The 8,109-nt window shown below is 43.4% G+C and overlaps 1 protein-coding gene across 1 annotated transcript in view; it reads right to left on the reverse strand.

Moving 5' to 3' along the window:
• LOC102294079 overlaps positions 1 to 8,010 on the reverse strand; it is a 38,981-nt gene extending 30,971 nt beyond the window's left edge. Inside the window, exons 1-2 of the mRNA XM_042216842.1 lie at positions 4,055 to 8,010; positions 1,007 to 1,100 (exon numbers count right to left, since the gene is read on the reverse strand). The gene's annotated coding sequence lies outside the window, so the exon portion shown is untranslated. The remainder of the gene's footprint in view (positions 1 to 1,006; positions 1,101 to 4,054) is intronic.
• Positions 8,011 to 8,109: the final 99 nt, after the last annotated feature.

The raw sequence follows: 8,109 nt of genomic DNA on the forward strand, positions 1-8,109 counted from the left end.
ATTAAGAACGACTGTAGAATTTTCTTTTCCACAGTTTTATTTGATGCTTAATTATTGAGCCACTGTTTTATTGTTGATGTTGCTTTTGATCCTAGCACTGCTCGGCTTTGTTTTAAATTGATGTGTCAAGTGTATTTATAATTTATCCTCAGGCTTTGACTTTTTTCCCCTGTGTCTATTGATTTTATATTCTTTGTTCATTGCATGTTTTTTTTTTTTTGCAAATAAACTTGCAAGTCTGGTTTTTAAAGTGCTATGCATTTTCCCATTTTACATCCTCACTACTTACTCAGCACACTGCGAGTCTTAGTGACTTGCATAGTAATCTCTTTAAACGATTATTTATTAATTCACTCATTTATTTGTTCTAGACTGTTAACAGCTCAGCCATTCTTCAGCAAGATCTACACTGATGTTGGAAACTTACTCCAAATCTATGCCATACATTTTTTTTTTTATGAACCATATTCATCGCAACTCTGTTTTTTAAACCTTTTATGCTTTAAGCTGAATTTATATTAACTCAATTTTACAATCAGCCAGTTAAGAATATCTGGTTTCTTAAAAGATTCAAGATTCTTTATTTGTCACATGCATAGTTATATGAGTACAACACGCAGTGAAATGAAATGTTTCCTGAAATGCTCTTCAACTATGCATAAAGAGGACATTATATACAGTAAGTAGTGAATTATATACATTAAGTTCTGGTTTAGGACTCGGATGGCCTGAGGGTAGAAGCTCCTCTTGAGCCTCCCCGTTTTTGCTCGGATGGTGCAGACGGAATCTTCTGCCTGATTGCAGAAGTTGGAACAGTTTGTTGCTGGGATGGGATGGGTCCTTTAATATCTGAACTGCTCTGGACCAACATCTCCTGGTGTAAATGTCTTGTAGGGATGGGACAGCATTGCCGCATTGATCACTCTCTGAAGAACTTTTTGGTCCTTAACACAGCTATTCACATACCAGGATGTGATCGTCTGTGTGAGGATGCTCTCCACAGTACCTGCATAGAAAATCCTGTGGATCACTGGAGAGACCCCGAACTTCCTCAGTTGTCAAAGATGGTACAGGCGCTGCCTAGCCTTTTTGGACTGGACCTGAAAGGTAATGGAGAAATGGTAAATGGTAAATGGCCTGTATTTGTATAGCGCTTTACTAGTCCCTAGGGACCCCAAAGCGCTTTACACAGTCATCCACCCATTCACACACACACTGGTGATGGTAAGCTACATTGTAGCCACAGCCACCCTGGGGCGCACTGACAGAGGCGAGGCTGCCGGACACTGGCGCCACCGGGCCCTCTGACCACCACCAGTAGGCAACGGGTGAAGTGTCTTGCCCAAGGACACAACGACCGAGACTGTCCAAGCCGGGGCTCGAACCAGCAACCTTCCGATTACAAGGCGAACTCCCAACTCTTGAGCCACGATCGAGAAGATGAGAGTTCTGTAAGTTAGGTACATGTAAACAGTTGTGCCTGAAACAAGTGACTACAAGGCTTTAGTAAACGAGAAGCAGCTATACTCCCCGTGTGTGGTTCAGTGATTCCATTTTTGTTTTTTGAAGATGCAACATTATTTTGGCGATGAGGACATTTAGGGGGAAGGAAGTGGGCAATCGGACACACACACAAAAAAAGAACAAAGTGATGGGAGTCAGCTACAGATTTCGCTAGCTTTCAATGAATGCAAGAGTTTTCCACTGAAAATAGAAGGCAGTAATTTGAAGCGGAAAATGGCTATAATTGGCATGGTAGTAGCGTTCGATCCAAAGAATCAGACTTGGGATGAGCATATGGAAATACTCAAGCAGTTTTTCACAGCTAACTGGATCAAGCAGAAAAGCAAAGAGCTATATTAATAAGTGTCATCGGAGCAGCGACCTACAGCTTGATGTGAAACCTTCTCAGCCTGGCCAAGCTGAAAGACAAAACCTTCCAAGAGCTGGTACTTCTGAAGAAAAATCCCTTTGATCCAGAGCCCAGTGAAACTGTGCAAAGGTATAAATTCGACGATCGCTTCCGCAAGCCATATGAAACTGTCATAGAATATGTAGCGGAGCTGCGTCACCTGGCACAAGATTGTAACTGTGGCAACACATGTTGAGAGATAGGATTGTCTGCAGAATTAGGGATGATTGAATTCAGAGTGTCTCTTGGCATAGAGATGCAAATATGCGGCTTTTCAGGGGTCTTGTCTTGACGAAGTTTACCATGCAGACAACATCATCCAACACAGGAGCTAGGTCTGCTGGTAAAGTCTTGGTAACGAGTGCCTCATGCTGCAGAAAACAGTACGTAACAATAACATCTGGGTGTACCGCTTTCACTCTGCTAACGAAACCTTTGGTGCACCCAACCACAGTTGCTGCTCCATCAATGCAGACACTCAGTTTTTCCACTTAATTCCTCCTTGTTCAAGATATTCAGGTGTAACCCAAAAACTTTCCTCTCCTGTTGTTTTTTCTGGTAGTACCTTGCAAAATAGAAAGTCTTCTCTGATAGAGTCTCCATCCACAAAACACACATTGGCCAAGAGTTGGAAATGTCCACTTATGTCCGTAGACTCAACAAGTTGCACCGCAAACTTCTCCAAAACCAAACTTTCAATGTCTGCAGACATGTCATCGATACGTCTGGCAATTGTGTTATCTGAGAGCGGGACTCTGGCTATTTCTTTAACTGCATCAGGGTCAAGCATCTCATTCACAATTGCTTTGCAGGTAGGTAGGATTAAAGTCTCTGCTACTGTGTGTCGTTTTTTGGATTTGGCTATAAGTTCAGCTACTAAGTAGCTAGCTTTGAGAGCTCTTTCAGACACCTTTGTGTTTTTTTCTCATTAAAGTTAGCCATTTCTCAGTGTCTTCACACAGGCGAACAAAATAGTCTGTGTTCTTCTTTTGAAGTGGGGAATGTTTTGTGTGGAGATAACGTTAAAGCTTGCATGGGACCATTACACTGTTTGAGAGCTTTTCCTCACACACCAAACATAACGCAGTCGGTGCAGTCAGATCTCCAGTGAAAGTAAATCAAAACGAAAGATAACTTTTGCTGTATTGCTTCAAGCTCACCGATTTAGCTTTCTTGTGACTACCACTCATACTAGGCTCTTCTGAGTTACAAATTTTGTCCAGGGCCCAGTTTGGAGTTTGCAGGATTTTTTTTCAAATATTTATCCATCTTTGTTGTACGTCTTGCAACTGCCAGGTACCACACCCATCACTATTTCTATTGTCTTAACTTAACAAGGTCATATTGTGCTACTCACTGTCACCCACTGGCATGAAAGAGTAATTACTCTACCAGTCACTGCATTGAAAGCACAGATGCCCAACAACAATTTTATTATTTGCAGTGTTATGTGCGTGTGTTGTTTGTTTGTTTCTGAATGAATGTATGGGGGCTCGGCTGTGACTGGTGGACGGAAGGAACGGCTTGATGTAACTGGCTCCCGTTGTGGATGTAATCCATAAAAGGACGACAGAAGAGCCGCGGTGTGTGGGGTGTGGAAAACTTCCCGTGCACTTCCCTCAGGTCCAGACGGAGCAGCCGCAGCCATAGCTAATTAGTTAAATTCGGGAATGTGTGTGAAGTGTGGAGCAAGTAGGGTGAGCTGCCAATTATTTTGGGAAGCTTTATTTTCTCCTGTGTTGTTAGACCAGGGAGGTCAGACTGTGTCATTTCTTTTGTTGTTTTCTTGAAGAGGTCAAAGGGGAACCGAAGTTTAGGTTGGGTTTTGTTTGTTGTGTTGGCCTGAAATCATACACTCCCACTATCGTTGTACTGAGTGCCATTGCTGTAAATAAATTATTGTTAAAAGCCCGATGATGCTGCTGTGTCTGTTTGGGCATGGGAAGTCACGGGACACCCCGCTCTCGTTACGGTCATTCCGAGCCAGATCGTAACATGATTTGGGGGCTCATCCGTTTTGTCTCGTTTTTTGGCTGGTTTTGTGGTCTGTAGTTTGTTCGGTCAGCCTATCTTTCATGCGTGTGGAGGGGAAGTGAAGGATGAATGTTTGAGGATGGAGTTTTCTTTAGATGATTTTGTTACCTTGCCTTCCTGGGATAAGATAGAGCAGATCGGACGGTCCACTCTGTGTTGATCTGCCTGCAGCAAGACTGCCCCCGCTGCAGTTGCGCTGGCGTCAACCTCCAACTTAAAAGGAGATACAAAGTTAGGTGCTGCTAAAACTGGGGCACTGCACAATAAAGTCTTCACTGACTTAAAAGCAGTTTGGCACACCGTAGTCCATATGAAGGGTTTGGTCGGGCTGACCAGGTCAGTCAGGGGAGCGACTACGGAGGTAAAATTTTTACAGAAACCTCGGTAGTAGCCACACATTCCTAAGAAGCGGCGTAACGCCCTCCTTGTTTGTGGAATCTGAAACAAAATAATACCCTCTACCTTCGCGGTCACGGGGCACACTCGCCCTTGACCCACCTGCTTTCCAAGGTAGGTGATGGTTGCTTTTCGAACTCACATTTGGTCATATTTACGGTGAGCAATGTTTCCTCAAAACATTTAAAAACAGTTAAGAGGGTTTGGAGATGATCACTCCAGGAAGCAGAATAGATGACCACATCATCTAAGTAGGCATCACAGTTAGGTACTCCGACCAAAACCTTAGGCATCAGGCGCTGAAATCTGGCACATTACGCAAGCCAAAGGACATCACTGTATACTGAAGGAAGTGATCAGGGTAATGAATGTTGAGATCTCAGACGCTCTAGCAGTTAAAAGAACCTGCCAGTCTCCCTTTCATCAATCCAATTTGGTCACATAAGTAGCGGATCCAACCTGATCAACACAGTCATCCATCCAAGGTAATGGGAAAGAGTCGGCTTTAGTGGCCGCATTTACCTTTCGATAATCTGTACAGAATCGAGGAGTATTGTCAGACTTTGGCACTAACACACATGGAGAGCTCCATGCGCTAGCACTTGGAACGGCTAAGCCGTGCTCTCGGAGAGAATTGACTTCTCTCTGCATTATTTCCCTTTGCGTCATCACTCCCAGATAATCCATTATCCGATGGTTTGTAAGCGGGGAGGATGGCAACAGCGCACACCGGAGGCGCTGTTGTATTTTGTTCAAGTGGATAGAACAGTTTCAATATATTCACATTACAAACTCTGGTTTTTCGCTGCCGAGCTAGAGTGCGAATCACATAGTTGTTATTGTCGAGTTTACGTTCAACACTGTAAGGACCAGCAAACTGCGTTAGTAAACTGGACACCACCACAGGCAATGACATGAACACTTTGGCCCCTGGTTGAAAACTTCTATCCACAGATTTTTTGTGAAATCGAGATTTCATTTTAGTTTGCACTTGCTTCAGGTTTTCCCCGGCTATTTGCCACGCTAGCCGATGTCTATCTTGAAGCTGACTCACGTAGTTAAGAACACTACACTGCTCGTCCGGGGTCTCCGCCAGTTTTCCCTCAGAAGTCGGAGAGGGCCTCGGACCACATGTCCGAAAACAGCGGGACTGCTGTTTAGCCTCTCTAATGGCAAACAACAATAGGGGCAACCCCCATCCCACTCTTTACCAGACTCTAAACAGACTCTTACTTATGTAACATAACTTTGAGAGTTTGGTGGAACCTTTCCAAAGCACCTTGACTCTCGGGGTAATATGGGATAGATGTAACATGCTTGGCATGTAGTTCTTTAACAACCTGTGCAAAGACTTTAGACAGGTTCACCCATTACTGGAATAGGAGATAATGGCACAGGCAGAATGGGCTTATTGGGTTTGCCCACCAACTTGCAGGTGGCACAAGACCAACAGTAATCAGCTACATGTTAAATCAGGCCAAAAGAAGTTGTGCAGCACTCGGTAATAAGTTTTATTTATTCCGAGATGCCCAGCCATGCCGGCGTCATGTGCTAAGCTTAGCACCTGATCACGATGCTGGGATGGTACCACCACCTGTGTAACACTCAATGTTTCATGCTGATCTGAGGACCACCGCCTCATTAACACGCCATCCTGCAGGAAAAAATGAGGAAGGATGCTTTCCCCAGCAGTGACAGCGGCTGCAAAACAGGAACTCAAAGACTTGTCATTTTTCTGAGCGCTTACCAAAGCTTCTTTATTCACATCTCCGCCCAATTCCGGCATTAGATTTATCAAACTGCGTTCCTGTTTCATACGGTCTTTCTCCCCTACAAAGGGCTTTTGCTCCATAGCCACAAACGTATCTGCGATACTAACGACATCAGCAAATGTGTGCACCCGCGTAACAGTGCAAACGGGAAACACTGTCGCTTTCAGATCAATAACATCTGAGGTGGTAGCAACAGGGGTATCCATCACTTCAGGCGGTGGAAAAACTTTCCCTCCGGCCTAATCATTGCCCAAAATAAACGACACACCTTTAAACGGCAACTGTTGTCTTACGGCGACATACCCGGTGGAGTGGTGCACAAAGAACACTCATTTCAATTCCCCACCACACATCTGTGTGGTAGGCGGTTTTATCCGACAGTGGCAACACATCATCTAACATAAAAGACTGATGTGCCCCGGTGTCTCGGAGAATAGTGATAGGAACCCTGTCCTTCTCTTCTCCTGTCACCGAAACGAAGCCTTGGGAAAGGAATGTTTTAAAACGTGACTCTACCTCCATCTCTGGGTTACACCCCTGTGTTCGATCAGGACATATAGGTGGGGAAACTACTTTAATGAGCCCCACGGGTCCCTTAGACCCTCTGCGCTGCTCTTTCTTCCACAGCGCAGGACAACGGGCAATCAGGTGACCAGACTCATGGCAATAAAAACATTCCCGCCTTCAGTTTCCTCCTGTCTCGCCTTTCGGGCCTGTTTAGGAGGTTTTATTCTCTTTTCCTGCCTTCCCCTCACTTCTCGTGCTACCCCAGCTGGGAAAATGGTTTTATGTGTGAGGGGAAATTCGTCCGCTAAATCTGCTGCTTTCGCCAGGGACGTCACCTTCTGTTCATTTAAATAAACAAATAACTGATCAGGGAGACGCTTTTTAAATTATTCTCCAAAAAGCACTTCCTTTAATCCCTCAATATCCTTCACTTTGCTTGCTTGCATCCAGCGTTCAAAGAAGTGACGTTTCTCACGGGCAAATTCCACAAAAATTTGATCAGCGGTCTTTTCACTTTTACAAAATTTCTGACGGTAAGCCTCAGGGACTAGTTCATACGTGTGCAGAATGGATTTTTTCACAATATCATATTGGAGGCTGTCGTTAACGGAAAGGCTAGTACATACTTCTGGAGCCTTGCCGATTAACTTACACTGTAGCAGCGCCCAAAACTCCTTAGGCCAATTCAATGTGGCTGCTATACGCTCAAAAGCGCTGAAATAAGAATCAACCTCAGCCTCTCGAAACGGAGGGACTAGTGTAACATGCTTGGTGATGTCAAAGCCTGTTGAAGTAACTGTGTCTGTTTGGGCAAAGTAATTATTAAATTGCATTTTTTATTTAATTGAAATGAAATAATTTCCCATGGCACACCTAACGATCTCTCACGGCACACCTATGTGCAGCGGCACAGTGGTTGGGAAACACTGGTTTATTGGTCTGAGTATGGAAGACTATTGATGTTTGTTTATGGTTAAGTGCGGGCAAGTGCTGGTTGTAAAACATTATTGTCTACTGGACTTAAGTTCTAATGGAGATTGGCCATTTGATTGAACACTTTTTTTGAAAGCAGTATCCTTTAAGCTTGTGTGTAGAGTGGTTAAAACAGATAATATAATTTAAGCATACACAAGTGAATATTGTACTACAAAGCTTTTACACTGCTATTGATGTGTTTGTAGTTGTGATAGAAATGAATGTTTTATTTTTATTTAATGAAAGAAATGTTTAAATTAGGGCAGGAGATTTTAATAAGGGTTTGACTGCTCACAATATTCACAGATGTGTGATAACAAACATGGTTTTGTATCTTTTGGTTTGTATTTAAAGGTTTTCCACCTGTTTTTTATGACTGTATTAATTGATCATTATTATTATTATTAGTAGTAGTAGTAGTAGTATCATTATAAACTTCGCGGTGAGGTACAGTGTCTACTGTAATTTTACAATAACACAGGTCTGCAAAAAATAAATAAATACATTTTTGCT

The sequence above is a fragment of the Haplochromis burtoni genome, unplaced genomic scaffold (genome assembly GCF_018398535.1).
Source record: "Haplochromis burtoni strain Fernald_Lab_line unplaced genomic scaffold, NCSU_Asbu1 Contig_1290, whole genome shotgun sequence".
In the NCBI taxonomy this organism is placed as follows: Eukaryota; Metazoa; Chordata; class Actinopteri; order Cichliformes; family Cichlidae; genus Haplochromis; species Haplochromis burtoni.